Source organism: Danio rerio, chromosome 6 (assembly GCF_052040795.2).
Source record: "Danio rerio strain M-AB ecotype USA chromosome 6, GRCz13ab, whole genome shotgun sequence".
NCBI classification, from domain to species: Eukaryota; Metazoa; Chordata; class Actinopteri; order Cypriniformes; family Danionidae; genus Danio; species Danio rerio.
The window spans coordinates 30,039,382-30,055,677 of record NC_141026.1 but is presented as its reverse complement, the minus strand read 5'-3'; the positions used below and the strand labels follow the sequence as shown (position 1 = coordinate 30,055,677).

Below are 16,296 nucleotides of genomic sequence, written 5' to 3'. Positions count from 1 at the left end.
TTATCACTATAAATCTTGTCACATAATGTAGCATTTTGTTAGGACACAGAGTTACAATGTAACCTGCTCACTTAATGCTTACACTAACAATATTTATATTTATATTATATATTTATATGCTAATTAATAACCAACTCCTGTGGAATCTTCACTCATTTCGGAGTCTGCTACGGTCCACCTGAGGTCACATGTCGGTTGCAGACACAAAGTTCTAAAGTTCAACCTGGGGAGCTGAAATATAATTGGCTAAAATGGCATTGGATGGGTAAAGAGACCAAAACAAAGACGGCAATTCCAGCACGTAATGCACATTTTCAAAGCAAGCAAAATATCTGACCTCAGCATTGTTTTTAGGATAAACAAGAATGGTTACTCAGCATGTTTCCTTAATATCTGCAAACATATTATGCTATTTTTATGCTTTAGAAGAGTCAAAAACTTACATACTGCACATTTAAGGTGGTCCTTGAAAAAAAGAAGTAATCTTACATAACAAATCCTTTACTACATACATCAGAGTAATTTCTGAAAAAATCCTGCAAATTACTTTAATTATTTATTATTACTATATGCTTTCTTACTCGTACATAAATTATATTATTATGTTACTACATTAAGTTACTATTATAACAAATTAACTTATTTATGAAAACATTTCCATGATCACTGTAAAATTTAGCCTATAACACCATTATACATGTACATAAGACGCAGTAAAATAGCACTTTTATTCCTTTTTACACACATTAAAGAACAGATTAATATATATATGTATGTATATATATATATATATATATATATATATATATATATATATATATATATATATATATATATATATATATCACATTATCAACAGATGAAGGCATGTTAAAAAAAACAAAGAAAAATAGGGAACGTAAGCATTGAACGCGTAACTATTTTTCCTAGAAAGCATATTTCTAAGTTAAAGATCAGATTTCCAAGATTTTTACACTTTGTTAAAGTCTGTAAAAACTCACACCTAAGCAATTCATGTGACTTGATTCTTCATATGAGAGGTGTCTTTAAGCTGCCATCACCAAAAAAAGCCTTTTTATAGAACGTATTAAATATGTTTTAGTAAGTCAGTTCTTTCTCCTTATGTCATTTTATAGTTATTAAATATTACTATTTTTTCAGATTTTAAATTTTTTTTAATGTTTATATTGTTTGCCTTTTACCAAAATCTGGTTCTATTCCATGTCAAAAGCTCCTTTAGAAATATTACCCCCCCCCCCCCCCCCATTGTTCATTACTTGTTTTTCCTACTATATATTGCAAAATAATTGTTAAATACAATTATTTTGTCACAATATGCACCTGGTAGTCATTTAAAGAGTGTTTTTTTTTTTTTTTTTTTTTTTTTTTGCTTGGGCAACTGTTTGCCATCTCAAAATTCATCACTTACTGAAATTGCTTCCTTAAATGACTATTAAACAATTATATACAGTCTTAAATTACAGAAAAACAATGGTTCTGTGGGGTCACATATTTTTTGGATGACAACCTTTTAAGATATCTTTTGTTATGAAACTTCAAAGCTAATTTCTGTAAAATTCTGTGGAAAATTCAGGTTTACATTAGAGCATGCTTTAAAACACATCAAAAGGGATTTCTGTGACAAAAATAAGAAAGAAACCTCCTGCTCTAAACAGTGTCAAGATGAAAACCCAAAGGTGTTTTTGAGCTTTTCAAGGAACGAAGGCGCGAAACAGAGGGAGAGAGAGAGAAAGTGAAAAAAAAGTGACGCCGATGTTAAATATAGAAACTTGCACAGCCAGAGGAGTGCTTGCACAAAGAGATTCAGAATGAATAATTCATAAACATTTTAATTATTAAGCTTCACACACATCGGCTTTAAAACACGGAATCTGGTTTCCAGCGCAGCTCCTCAAAAGCCTCCAAGAAAAAAAGGTGTTTCAATGAGAGAAAATATTAAATGAATCCCTGTAGCTTCTAAAATTCCTTATAATGAAAAATAATTGTCAAATAAAACCGACATGTACACAAACAAAAGTAGTTGATCGAGGAAGCAATTAATTATAAGCCATCCTTCCTATAAAATATTGCTCAGACTATATTGTTGTAAAGTCAGTGATCTAAATCAAGCCTGTAGAGAATATTAGCACTATATGAGCATAAGACATAATCAAAAGCCACCATTGTAGACAGATCTCACCCGGCAGTGCCCTTTACATACAGAACAGCAGACGTGGAGCCCCTAGGGAGGATGGCAGGAGTTTGATTGGAATCGAACGCCAATTAAAACTCCACCAGAAGAGAAATTAGCCACACTAATCTGCTTCACAAAGCAGCACCTTGAGTGAATGTCAGGCCAAATCCTGTTTATCTGTTTATCTTTCCATTTGCATTTAATCAAAGCATACATTTTAAGAATGCAACAAGCCCCCAGGTGAGCAGTCTCAAAGCTTGCTGGGAGCTCAGCTGCATACAAAGTGGCCATGATCCTCCAAATACCACTACGAAGAACGGAACAATGACCTGCAGATGAGCATGTCAAATTCAACAGAATTATATGTATGCCTATGATTGAGTTGGTATTCATCTATAGTTCTAGACCTTGGCGAGTTGCCCATTTGGCTTTGATACCCCTGGAGACAAATGACACGTAGGGGTCTATAGCATTTCATTAGGCTGTATTGATTGGAATGTAACAGCTCAATGCAGGACCTGAAGAAACATGTTAAGCGATCATATTGGTGCATCTGGTCAATATCAGGAAAGATGTTTACATTTTACAAGTAGACTCGCTGCCTTCAACATGTGACAGGATTCTCAAGGCTACAAGAGGGAGGGGATGGAAAAAATGAACCGGTGCCTGAATCGTGAATCATTTGCTTGGCAATGTAAAGACAACATGCCCATGACGTTTTTTAGTGATCCAAGTCATCAGAGAATGTCAAGTAAGATTTATTCAAGAGCATCTGGGCTTGTTCGTCTCTTTATTGAAGATAACTTCAATATGGCAAGAACAGATGCTACTGAATAAATTGTAGGCAAGTGGAGTCAACCATGTTGTAAATTTCAGTATGTGCTTTATATGTTGCATGTAATTTTGCTGAGGTTGTGGATTACAGGTAATCATTTTATAAATAATGTTCATTTTCTTGGCAGATTTATGGTTTTGCTTCATAAGGCCTTGATATGTTATAAGAAGCAATGGGTATTATTTTGTTGTGTCTTTATATGTTTTTTAGATTCTTGAAGCACTTGTATTGTCTGTATTACAAATTAATTAAACACATATTTAGATGAACTATCTCTGTAACCCAGCCAGTCTATTCACTAAGAGAAAAATGTGTTTGAAATCAAAACATAAACAGTTGAAGATAAAATTAATAATTATTATTTTTGGCTTCTGTTTGTTTAATGGATATATATATATATATATATATATATATATATATATATATATATATATATATATATATATATATATATTTTTTTTTTTAATATTTATATTATATTATATATTTATATATATATATATATATATATATATATATATATATATATATATATATATATATATATATATATATATATATTTTTTTTTTTTTTTAAACATTATAGTAACTAATTTATGATAACTGTAATGGTTTTGGCCGATCAGATAAATATTTATGTTGCTTTATTCAACAAATATTACACCATCTACCTCTCCTAACCAGAAAAGCCTGGATGGTCAGTGTGTTATACAATTCCAAAGGTATATACAACACAAAAGGAATGCACTTGGAAATGGACAGAGACATGATCACGCTCCTATATAGCTTGCTTTAATGTAACCCTTTACTCTCTCTTTATGTGCAACCAGATGTTTTGCCACAAGTCTCTTGCTCATGTATTAATAGTATGGTTTAAATACTCCCGGAATCAAGCCATGTGAATAAAGGCTTTTTAATTTTTTCACTTTACTCGAGTGCCTTGGACTGATTCTTGTTGCAGAGTTGATGAATCCCTTACCCAAAGAGCACCGACCATACATTTGAACTTACCCCAGAGCGCTTTTTGTTTTGTTTTTTCTGAACTCCCGGAATCAATGTTTAACTCTACCACTGCTGAGCAAGATCATAGATGGTTCAAGTTTGATGTCACTACAAAGCTAATTTGGTGTACTGAATGATTGTTTACATTTTATGTTTATATGTGTGCAACATACAGTATAAACATTTCTACCTCATTTCTGGCATTTCTTCATATTTGAGGCATTTCTGCCACAGCATTCATCCAGAATGAATATGCAAATCACCAAGCTTCCCAACAAAAAACTATAAAATGTGCCTCGGCAAAGTAACTTTCTCATTGGTCAACTCAGCTCTTGAGGTCGGTACAAAACCATCCTTTGAAAAAATACTGACCAAGGCCGCCCCACAGAATAAGAACTGACACAGGAAAGGGGAAGACTTCTCTTCAGGTCCAGGGAGCAGGCGTGGACCCTGGCAAAAACAGGATAACAGCAAACACGTTTCCAATTCTCCCATCACTTTTCTTTCTTTCTTTTCCATTAGAGAGTGTAATTAAGTTTGGTGCACCATGAAACCAAAAGTCAACACGACTAGTCCTTTTACCGCCTCAAACTTGAAATGACAGACTCCACCCCACTCCAAGCCACACAGAACCAAGAGCCAACCACCAGCTAACCACGTTGGAAGCCAGCGCTACAGAAAGAGGAATGCAAGTAATGCCTCAAGATTAATACTGAACTGGTGTAAAATAAATGTAACCCTAAAGAAACCTCAGAAGGGTTAAAATGATGCTTTTTGGTTTGCTTAGTTTGGTCTTACGAAGTCTAAAGGTTTTACATCATTACACTCTCTCAAACTCCTATTTTTCTTCCTTTACTCTTTTCTACAACCTGTATCAATGTCTGTTTGTGTTAGTTTCAGTTAGTTAATAAAGTTTCATTTTGTATAAAGAAAGGTGCCTGTGCAAATTTATGAATCTAATGCCTTAAACTTCGATCTTGTAACCCTGCTTAAACATAAATGTTTGTTTTTTTTATTTTGGATAGCAATAGCTGTAGTTGAAGTCAACTGTTGTTTGTTCGGATTTAAAGAGTCAATTCTTTTAAAGTCCGCTTCAAATTAATCTTAAATCCACTTTGTGCTAATTCGCTAAATAACTATTTAGTCTGTCATAATAACAGTACATAATATTTTACTAGTTATTTTGCAAGATACGAGTATTCAGCTAAAAGTTTCATGTAATGGATTAACTAGGTTAGTTAGTTTCAATAGGTAAGTTATTTATATAATCATTGAATAATGGTGGTTTGTTCTGCAGTCAATTTAAAATATAAACATTTCTTAAGGAGCTAGTATACTTTCTTATTTTTTTATTCCAGCCAAAATAAAAGAAATAAGAAAACAATATATAATAGGAAATACTGAGAAAAATCCCTTGCTCTGTTAAACATCACTTGGAAAATATTTGAAAAAGAATCACAATTTCACAGAAGAGCAAATAATTTTCTCTTCCACTGGTAAACAACATGATTTTCACATAAACTCCACTGGGAAACTCTGAATAAAGTTGAGCAATTCCCAAGGCTGCAGGACTCCATATGGATGAACTGAAAGCCATTAGAATGCAATATAGACTTTAACTACTGAATTTATGGAAGAACATCTGCCAAGTCATATATTTCTTGCAATTTTTCCTGCACTGCTCTTCAAAGATGATAAATTATTCTATTGCTTATAAACATGCAGTGTGTAGTTTCACTGATGCCTCATATAAACCAGTTCCTTTTTATGAATCGCATAAAATTAATCACAAGCTATTAATCTGAATTAGCATAATGACTCACTTATTAAATCAGTTGGATGTCATAAAGTACATTTGACTCAGCTAATTAGTTTTAGCCAAATGCAACTTTAAACAAAGAACCAGCGTCGGTGACAAAAATACCGCCATGAATATATATCTCATATTTAAGAAAATGGGTTTAAAAATGCTCCAGATCATTACAATGGTTGCAGTTAAACTGAAATATGAAAAAAAGCTAAGATTTGCACGTTGATTCAGATTCAGCATCTATTTACACCTGTTTTGTAGTGCTGAGCTTCATAACCAACCACATGTGTTTTTGTTTGAGCTTATGAATGCAGTAGTCAATCAGAGGAATTTATGTAGATTAGTCACAGCTGAGCGTTGAATGTGTGAGCTTAAGGAGTCCTGCATGATCACAAATTCTCCCATCATAAACAACAAAGACCTGAAACGATATACATAAGAGATTTGTTTTTGCATAGATTGTGCTAGATTAGCTTCATGGATAGACATAAACCTGTCAGCATTCACTGTAAAGATATGTTTATTAACAGCTGCCGGAAGCTTGTGATTCACCACTGTTTTTCTATTTATTTATTTATGCTTGCCATGAAATGGAATTAAAGATTGCCCTTTTTTTGTAATGCACACTTACTTGAAATGGTCCTAAAATTATAGAAAAAAAAAGTATGGCAGTGAATGATTTCATCTTTTGGGAATCGATTGTATGATTGGAAGGATCGATTGTATGATTGTATGATTGTAGGATCGTGTTGCGAACAAAATGAAAGTAGATTGACGAATGGATGAAGACAGGGCAGAAGTGAGAGACAGATTGATAGCCCCACCCAAAAGTCATTCCATGTGACCAGAAGTGAAGAAGACATCTAAAGGGGTGAGAGAAGGTGATGATATTTGATTAAAGATTCTGAGGGCAAATTCATTTTTACAAAATAAAGAACTGTACCGATAGATCATTTAAATCAACCATTAGAAAAATAAGAAGAGTACATTTTGATTACAATGCGACTTTGATGTTTTATCAAGTGACCTTAAAGGCACAATTAGTCACATTTACCACTAGAGGGCACGTATTCTCAACAAACAAAGGTGTATAGATTGATGAGCGTGGAATCACAGAAGATGTCATCATTACATCCTATTGGCCTCCCGCAGAGATCATGTTCAAGAATGAGCTAAAATATTCAGACCTCATCATGGTAGCATGAATTAGAGTGAGGCTGCATCAAAGCGAAACAAGACTGCTTAAGCAATAGCTGATGAGAGACGAGCACAACAGGGCACAAAAGCACCAAAGCTTTTACAATGGCACAGTTCATTGCTTATGGTTTTTATGGTCTTTATTGTTGCGTAGGGAAGACGTGATGGCAGGAGTCATCCAGTCCAGGAATCAAAACCACAGAGAAGGCCAAAACAGGATACACTCAAAAATGCAACAACAGCTTAACAAGTCTCAGAACTGGTGTGTGTGATAGGTGTTTATATAGTATAGTAAATTAGTGTTAATGTCCTATAGATGCGTGTAATCCAAATCTGAAATGAGACAGGTGTGTGGGTGCAAGACATGATGATAGATGTAATCCGGAAGGTTAATACAAATAGGTTGAGTGCTCTCTAGAAACCCACAAGGGCAACCCTGCAGTCAATCACCACATTAATGATGAGAGAAAGCAGAAGCACTGTTCTATCATACAAAATATATTTAGGTTTCTTTTATAATGCTGCTCTGTGCAGTCTAATAAATATGCATGACGCATTAATGTATCTTTCATATTTCCATGTTTTATATAAAAGAAAATCAGAAATCGAGGGAGTTTATGACTATAAATTATATGGCTATGAATGATTATTAATAGATTGTTATTTTTGCAGTGCAGAAAGATTGCTGTGCCATTTTGCTTATAACATTTTCCTCTAAATAAATTCTTTTAATCAACATTAATCTCCAATTTTTATTTTCGAGATGTGTTCTTTGTTGTTTTCTTTGTCCTTAATTTAAAAGTTATATATCTACTGAACTTAAATGACAATATGTTGTAAAAGATGCAACGTTTTGTTTAATTAGTCTCAAAATAAATAAAGAGAACAAAACAGTTTTGTTTTTCTGGAGAATATAGGAGTGATAAATTATAGTGAGGCAAAGGAAATGCCCCCTGCTGCTGCTACTGCTGCTTCTCCTGAAAAAAAAATTTATCAGTCCCGCAGGAAAAACTGCTTTGTGTTTAAATAAGCTTCAGCAGTTGGGTGAATAAAGATTAACAAAGCATTTTATCATTTGATTCTCTCACTCTGGCCCTGTTCCAAAACTTAGTGTGCTGCTTTGTTAGGTAATGTCTACAAAACAGGCGTTGACTAACTAAACTGTAATAAAATCTCAGTGACTTAGAATGATTTTGAATGTGACACATAAGCAGCACATGTATTGCGCATCATAAACTACAATGCATAGTAAGCATACTATTTTTTTTTACACAAACAGCTTCAATATTACATTTGTTTCGTCTGTATTAGTATTTTTTGTCCTTAGTAATCTTATTCTTCTGTCCTATTCCTACACAATACCTAAATTAAATTACATTAATATTAATAAGCAGAAAATTATTAGTTTATAGAGCAAAGTCTTAGTTCATGGTTTGTTAATAGTGGGAATTGTACCTTAAAATAATGTGGGTTTTTTACTGTAAAAGTTGATTGATTGTATTTTATGAGATTCTATATTTTAAAGATGTTGACTTGCATTTTATGAATTACCAAAGACCTCAGATTCAGCTAAAAATATTTAATGTTCTACTTAAAATAAATAGCCACCTACATCTTGGATGGCCTGAGTAAATTAACAGTTAATCCATATTTTTTGGGCTGAGCTATTACTTTAAAATGTAGATTTGTGAGCCTAAATTAGAACATTATTCATTTTCAACATTTGCTTTCTAGTTAGGTCAGACTCAAAAATATAATCCTGAGAAGAAAAGAAATGGAAACAATAGAAATAGTAACAAATAAATAGAAAAGTATTTAGAATAAAAATATACAAATAATTTAAAAAGTCTAAAAATTCAAGGGACCATAAAACAAATTACTTTATAACTGTCTTATGTAATCATGCATATTGCCATTATATCTTTCAATAAATCTTTCAATATACTGTTGTAGTTTGTTTAAATACAAAGTTTTAAAATGAGCCTCTTCTTTTGGATGACCAACAGAAATGCTGAGGACTGGCTCTGGGTCAGACTGGCAGAAGAACTTTTAGCTTAGCATAAATCATTAAATTGGATTAGACCATTAGCATCTCACTCAAAAATATAGTTTGTAGTTACATGTGTAATAAGACAGAATATGAAAACTTGCTATTGTCTCGGTTGATATTGTTAGAAAGTATACTCTCATTACAGCTTAATGATTTCATCTACTAAAGCCGTGGTATGGCAGCAATAGACATATCATCTTATAAAATACCAATTGTTCATTTTCTGTCAGTCTTAGAACACGGAGTCAAAACTCTTTTTATCAAAACTCTTTTTAGAAAAATGTTAACGTCTAATCCAAATCAATGATTTACGCTAAGCTAAGTTAAAAGTACTACAAACAGACCCAGACATCGGCTGAATTAAATATACAGTTTACATCCCCACTTTGAATATTTCTTCTTATCTTTAACAGAGCAACAAAGTTTTCACTGTATGTCAGATAATATATATATATATATATATATATATATATATATATATATATATATATATATATATATATATATATATATATATATATATATATATATATGAACATTTTAAGGACAAAATTATTAGACTCTTTAAGCTATATATTTTTTTGATAGTCTACAGAACAAACCATTGTTATACAATAACTTGCCTAATTACCTTAACCAGCCTAATTAACCTAATTAACCTAGTTAAGCCTTTAAATGTTACTTTAAGCTGTATAGAAGTGTCCTGTACTATATTTAAATTTCCAAAAAAAAGTGGAGGGTTCATTTAAAATATGTATATGCCACCCTATAATTTGGACAAAATGAGAAATAAGAGATTGATGCTTTCATTTTGGGATAAGCTTCATGTCAAGAGTGCTGCTTTGATGCTGTCTACAGAGGCAGCTCACTAGGTTTTGAGCCGAAGCTTCAGTGTCTTGTGCTGAGCAGAAAACAGTCACAGTCCAGCGGACCGTGTTGAATGACGGCTCAGTCAGGCAGCACAACACTGCTCTCCCACCGGACCTCTCCAAACACATCCAAATCTCATTCCATCTGCAGCCAAACGGCCATCACAGCAAAACAACCACCAACTCAGCAAGTCAAGCTGAAGAGATGACAGGCAGCCAGTATGCTCTTCTTCTTTAATTCACTTAATTCACATCTAAATCCATTCCTCTGGTTCTTATCCCTGCTTTAGTCTAACTCAAATCAATTTTACGATAAAGTTGGAAAGTTTTACGATCTTCCTTATTCCCATGGCCCGCTTAAAGTAGAAAAAAACTATGCCAGAACCAGGGCAGAGTGTCATTCTGGCATTTTCTGGATGACTTAAAGCCCCAGTGAAACGTAGCGTGTGTTTAATACAGCTGACTGTTCAGCCCCTTCTAATGAAGAGCGAGGGTCTCAAGAGTCCCCTAAAGAGACAAGACCTCAAACCTCCTGCAGCGCTGAGTTCTGCCTCACTCCATCAAAAACACAGGCCTCATCGCATAAAAATCCCTTATTAAGACTGTAAAACATAAAATCATACATGCTCACAGCAACCTACATTAACACTGCAGCATGTTTCTCTATTGGGAATCAAGTAAAAAATATTTTAAACTAGCTTATTTTTTTTTTTTTGTAAATGTGCATTTACAGACATGTTTGCAGATTTTCTGAAACATACCTATACATTTCGCTGCAGTTTTCTGTTAAATTCCAACTATTTTATTCATTTTCAGAAACAAAAATATATTACGGGAAGTTTATCAAATAATTAAAGCCACAAAATTCACTGTACAATATAACTATCTACATACATTTAGGTAATTTAAGCACAATTAGCTTGTAATTTTTATTTTTTTTATTTACTTTCCAGACAAAATCTCTCTCTCTGTGTGTAACGGATCAGAGAGAAGACAAGGGCAGATTAACAGAAAAAAAAAAAACACCAAAAAAAAAAAACAGGTATTTAATAATAATTTCAACAAACAATGTAAAGGAGGTTGTTCAGAACAGAAATTTCATCAATACCAACATAGCAGGAGAAAACCAAACAAACAGGACTTAACTTCAGGTAGTAACTGAAACAAGATGATGGCGATGGAGGTAAACACAGTTCAGGAATTCAAGAACAAGATCACAATCAGGATAACAGGCAAACCGGTAAGCAGATAGACAGGCAAATATGATACAACTACTGGTAAGGGATATCGAGCTGAAGAGAAATGAGTCCAGGTTCTAGCAAGTAGATCAGACAGTGAACAAATGAATGTTTTAGGCTTATGTAGTTTGAGCGGGTGATAAGCGACAGGTGAAGTTGATTAAAATTCTGGTGATTGGGGCTGTGCAGGTGCAGTGAATCAATATCTGGAAGGATTCCTGACACCGTGGCTGCGTCCGAAACCGCCTACTACTCAGTAGGTACTGCATTTAAATTTAAACATACTACTCGGCCGTTAGAAAAGTACATTCTATTAAGTATGAATGTGAGCAGTATGAATGGAATTTGTCTACTGATGCGAGTTCGCAGGTCAGAGTTCACCAATAATATCTTAATATATTATATTATAGATATCGAAATTATATATATATATTGTTTGATCACCGTTAAAGTCAGCTTGAGCCAGATTATTCAGAGACTTTAATTTCAGTATGTTGATGTACTTCCAATTGAAATGGAATATTGAATAGGGGAAGGGGCTTTTCGTGCATCATTCACTTGTTGCAAACTAATGGTAAGAGGGATTAAGAATATTAAGGCTGAAACCGTCAAACTGACTTCAAAAAAAGAGGCCTACCATTCCAAACACAGAAGCAAATGACCAGACTTTGACCAAATCCCATTAGTGGTCATGAAAATATGTATATACTAATACAATTCCTGGTGAAGCAGTGGCACAGTAGGTAGTGCTGTTGCCTCACAGCAAGAAGGTCGTAGTGTCGCTGGTTCGAACCTTGGCTCAATTGGCGCTTCTGTGTTGAGTTTGTACTGTATGTTCTCCCTGCGGGGAGTTTCCTCCGGGTGCTCCGGTTTCCCCCACAGTCCAAAGACATGCGGTACAGGTGAATTGGGTAGGCTAAATTGTCCGTAGTGTATGAGTATGTGCATGTGTGTGTGTGTATGTTTTCCAGAGATGGGTTGTGGCTGGAAGGGCATTCGCTGCGTAAAAATGTGCTGGATAAACTGGCGGTTCATTCTGCTGTGGTGACCCCGGATTAATAAATGGACTAAGCCGACAAGAAAATGAATGAATGAATACAATTTCTACTACTGAAAACATATTGGGCATTGGTTATGTAGTCTGTATGTAGTCAGAATGAAGAAGGCAATACATGAGTGCTATTGCATTCTCTCTGTGTTTGAAAAGCCTTATCAGCCAAACAATTGTGAATCAGGCACTGACATGCTGTTTATGTTAATGTATTGTGGAGTAGTGTGCTCACTGCGGCATAAAAATACAAATAGAAAAACTCCAAACACTCTGTAGGTGAGTGAAAATATATCTGTACCAAATTTATGCTAATCCTTTTGCTTAGTGGCTTTTGCCAGTGGCTAACCGTAGACATTTTTAGCAGCTCCACTGAAAAATTTAGTCACATACAGTATTTGAGCGATTTATTTGATTTATTTATACTTTTAACTGCACAATTTGAAAGCAGACCCATTGTGTTTTTTATTTTTTTTACCACTGAGCTATGGTATCTTCATAAGCATAGCTTTGCAAATATATGTTAAATCTTTTATCTTGCACACTATTTGTTTATTTTGTGTTGGTGTGTGTGTGTAACGTGTTTATTTTTAAAAAAACATATTTTCAGTCTATTTATGTACAGACTTTATGCAAATGTATAATGTCTTAAAAGTATGTCATTTAATTTTGCACTGTCTAGAGCCTGGACCTAAGCTTTCACTCATCATAACACACATGATACTGGAGTTAAAAGTGATCAAATTTAAAAACAATAAAAGTGATTTGATTGGATATAGTAAACTTGCTCTGTAGCTCATCTGGGTTAATGTTGCACTTGAGATGTGAGGAATTTTTTGTTATACCATTATGGTTTAGGTGTGCGGGGTAAGGTTTAGTGTAGTTCCTATCTATGTTAGAATTGCCATCCAATTTCAGCAGTGGTTAGTTTTCAGTACAATTTTGAAAAAATAATTGCTGGATTTGTGCTGCTACAGAATGAATAATTATTAAGAAAGTTTTATTTTATTCTAATGGAGGTAAAAGCATCCCAGCTTGCTACAACTGCACACATCAATTTACCAGTGCAAATGCACAGTAAAATGACTACAGATCAAAATTCTACATAGTTTTTTAAGCTGCACCGTGCACAGATGAATGTGCTTTGAGATATTTGTGTGCACTTGGATACAGGACACAGAGTTTTACAATGGAGAAAACGTTCAAGGTTACTAAAGTAACCCTTCGTTCCCCGAGGAGGGGAACGGAAGCACTATAAGTGGATTTGATTGTTAAAATCCACGTATTGGGAGGTTCGGTTCAGAAGCTACTCGTCTGAAAGAGTATTGAACGGGCCAATTAAGAATGAATTGGCAGCGCAAGCCTGCGCAGGTGATCGGCATTGAGGTGAGCACGGGTCCGCCCAGGGGGGGAACTTAACCGTGGCGGAAAAAGCATATGGGGATCACCAGCGGGGATCGGCCATAGCAGGCACCTATACCCAAAACGCGGGCTGACCCGCGGGCAGACCTACTACGTAATGGGCCAGCAAGTGACTCCTCCGCTGAGTCAGTGCTGGGGGCCTCGGAGGAATCTGCAGGGCTCACCGAATGGGGAACTTTACTGACAGACAGGAGGGTGCACATCTCTCCGTGTTAGGGAAAAAAGGCACCGCAAGCGTGTACAACACCTACCGAGTTGTTTCCTCAATCACCAAAGGTACCTAACACCCTTGAGGAAACCGGCTCCACTCGCAGATTATAAAATCTTGCAAATGTGTTGGGTGTCGCCCAGCCCGCAGCTCTACAAATGTCTGTTAAAGAAGCGCCACGCGCACACGCCCAAGAGGATGCAACGCTCCGAGTGGAGTGCGCATGCACTCCTGGGGGGCGCGGCTGGCCTCTGCTCAAATAAGCACATGAAATGGCCTCCACAATCCAGTGGGATAAACGTTGTTTAGACACGGCACTTCCCTGCTGCCGTCCGCCATAACAGACAAAGAGCTGCTCAGAAGATCTAAAGTTCTGAGTACGGTCCACATAAATGCACAGAGCGCGAACTGGACAAAGTAAGGACAGGGCTGGATCTGCCTCCTCCGGGGGCAGCGCTTGCAGGGTTACTACCTGATCTCTAAAAGGAGTGGTAGGAACTTTGGGCACATAACCCGGGCGGGGTCTCAGAATAACGTGAGAAAATCCCGGCCCGAATTCCAGGCACGAGTCACTGACCGAAAATGCCTCCAGGTCCCCGACCCTCTTAATGGAGTCCAACGCGACCAGCAGAGCTGTCTTCAGGGACAGAAATCTTAAAGATACTGTATCGAGTGGCTCGAAGGGATCAAATCGCAGGCTCATGAGAACGAGGGCGAGATCCCAAGAGGGCGTGAGAGGGGGGCGAGTTGGATTAATTTCGCCTAGCGCCTCTGAGGAACCGGATAATGAGGTTATGCTTTCCCACGGTGCCGCCAGCCACCGCGTCATGGTGAGTGGAGATGGCAGCAACGTAAACCTTGAGAGTGGAGGGCGACAGCCTGCTGTCCAGCTTCTCTTGAAGGAAAGAGAGCACAACACTGATCTGGCAAGATCGGGGGTCTTCTCTGCGAGAGACACACCACTCAGTGAATAGACTCCACTTCAGGGCGTAGGCGCGCCTCGTGGAGGGGGCTCTAGCCTGAGTGATGGTATCAACCACCGCGGGCGGCAGGTTACCTAAGTCTTCCTCGCGTCTATGGACCACACGTGGAGGTTCCAGAGATCGGGACGAGGGTGCCAGCCTTGTCCCTGAGAAAGTAGGTCTTCTCTCAAAGGGATCTGCCAAGGGAGGGCCGTCGCGAGGAGGGAGAGCTCTGATATCCAGGTTCGGTTGGGCCAGAGGGGCGCAACTAACAAAACCTGCTCCTCGTCCTCCCTGACCTTGCACATTAACTGCGCGATCAGGCTCACTGGGGGAAACGCATATTTGCGTACGCCCCGAGGCCAGCTGTGGGCCAGTGCATCCGTGCCGAGAGAGCCCTCGGTCAGGGAATAAAACAACTGGCAATGAGCGTTCTCGGGGGAAGCAAACAGATCGATCTGGGCCTCCCCGAATCGCGCCCATATCAGCTGGACAGACTCGGGGTGGAGTCTCCATTCTCCAGAGTGAATCTGCTGCCGTGAGAGCACATCGGCTGCACGGTTGAGCATACCTGGAATGTGAATGGCGCGCAGCGACTTCAGCCGCGGTTGACTCCAGAGGAGCAGACGGCGGGCGAGCTGAGACATGCGGCGAGAGCGCATACCCCCCATGTGGTTGATATACGCCGCCGCGTATAAAACCGGAGAAAAACGGCGGAGAGCAAGGAACACTGCCAACAGCTCTAGGCGATTGATGTGTCAATGCAGCTGGGCACCTACCCACAGGCCCGCAGCTGCATGCCCGCGACACACGGCTCCCCAGCCTGTGCTGGAAGCATCTGTCGAAACAACAACATGACTGGACGCCTGTCCCAGAGGCACACAGGCCTGCAGGAACGAGGGGTCGTTCCAGGGGCTGAGGGTGCGGCGACACAGCGCAGTAACAGAGACTCGGTGTGTGCCCGCATGCCATGCGCGTCTCGGAACTCGATCTTGAAGCCAGTGCTGAAGTGGTCTCATATGGAGCAATCCGAGCGGCGTGACAGCCGCAGCGGAAGCCATATGCCCCAGGAGCCTCTGAAAATATTTCAGTGGAACAACTAACTTGCTGTCGAGCTCCCTCAGACAGTTCAGCAGCAGGCGAGCGCACTCTCCGGAGAGGCGCGCTACCATGGCGACAGAGTCCAGCTCCATCCGAGAAAAGAGATCCTCTGCACCGGGGCGAGTTTGCTCTTTTCCCAGTTGACCTGCAACCCCAATAGGCGGAGATGCCGGAGCACCTCGTCTCTGTGCGCAGTCAATTGCTCCCGAGAGTGGGCTAAAATCAGCCAGTCGTCAAGATAATTGAGTACGCGGATGCCCGCAAGCCGCAGAGGCGCTAGGGCACCCTCCGCGAGTTTGGTGAAGACCCGCGGAGACAGAGAGAGCCCGAAGGGGAGGACCTTGTACTGCCATGCTCGAC

At 37.9% G+C, this 16,296-nt stretch overlaps 1 protein-coding gene across 4 annotated transcripts in view; it reads right to left on the bottom strand.

The window, feature by feature from the left end:
* Nucleotides 1-16,296, bottom strand: part of rab6ba (RAB6B, member RAS oncogene family a) — a 213,692-nt gene that overhangs the window by 66,280 nt on the left and 131,116 nt on the right. The window contains exon 1 of one of the 4 annotated variants that reach the window (XM_087255670.1): nt 11,119-11,239. The gene's annotated coding sequence lies outside the window, so the exon portion shown is untranslated. 4 annotated transcript variants of the gene reach the window in all.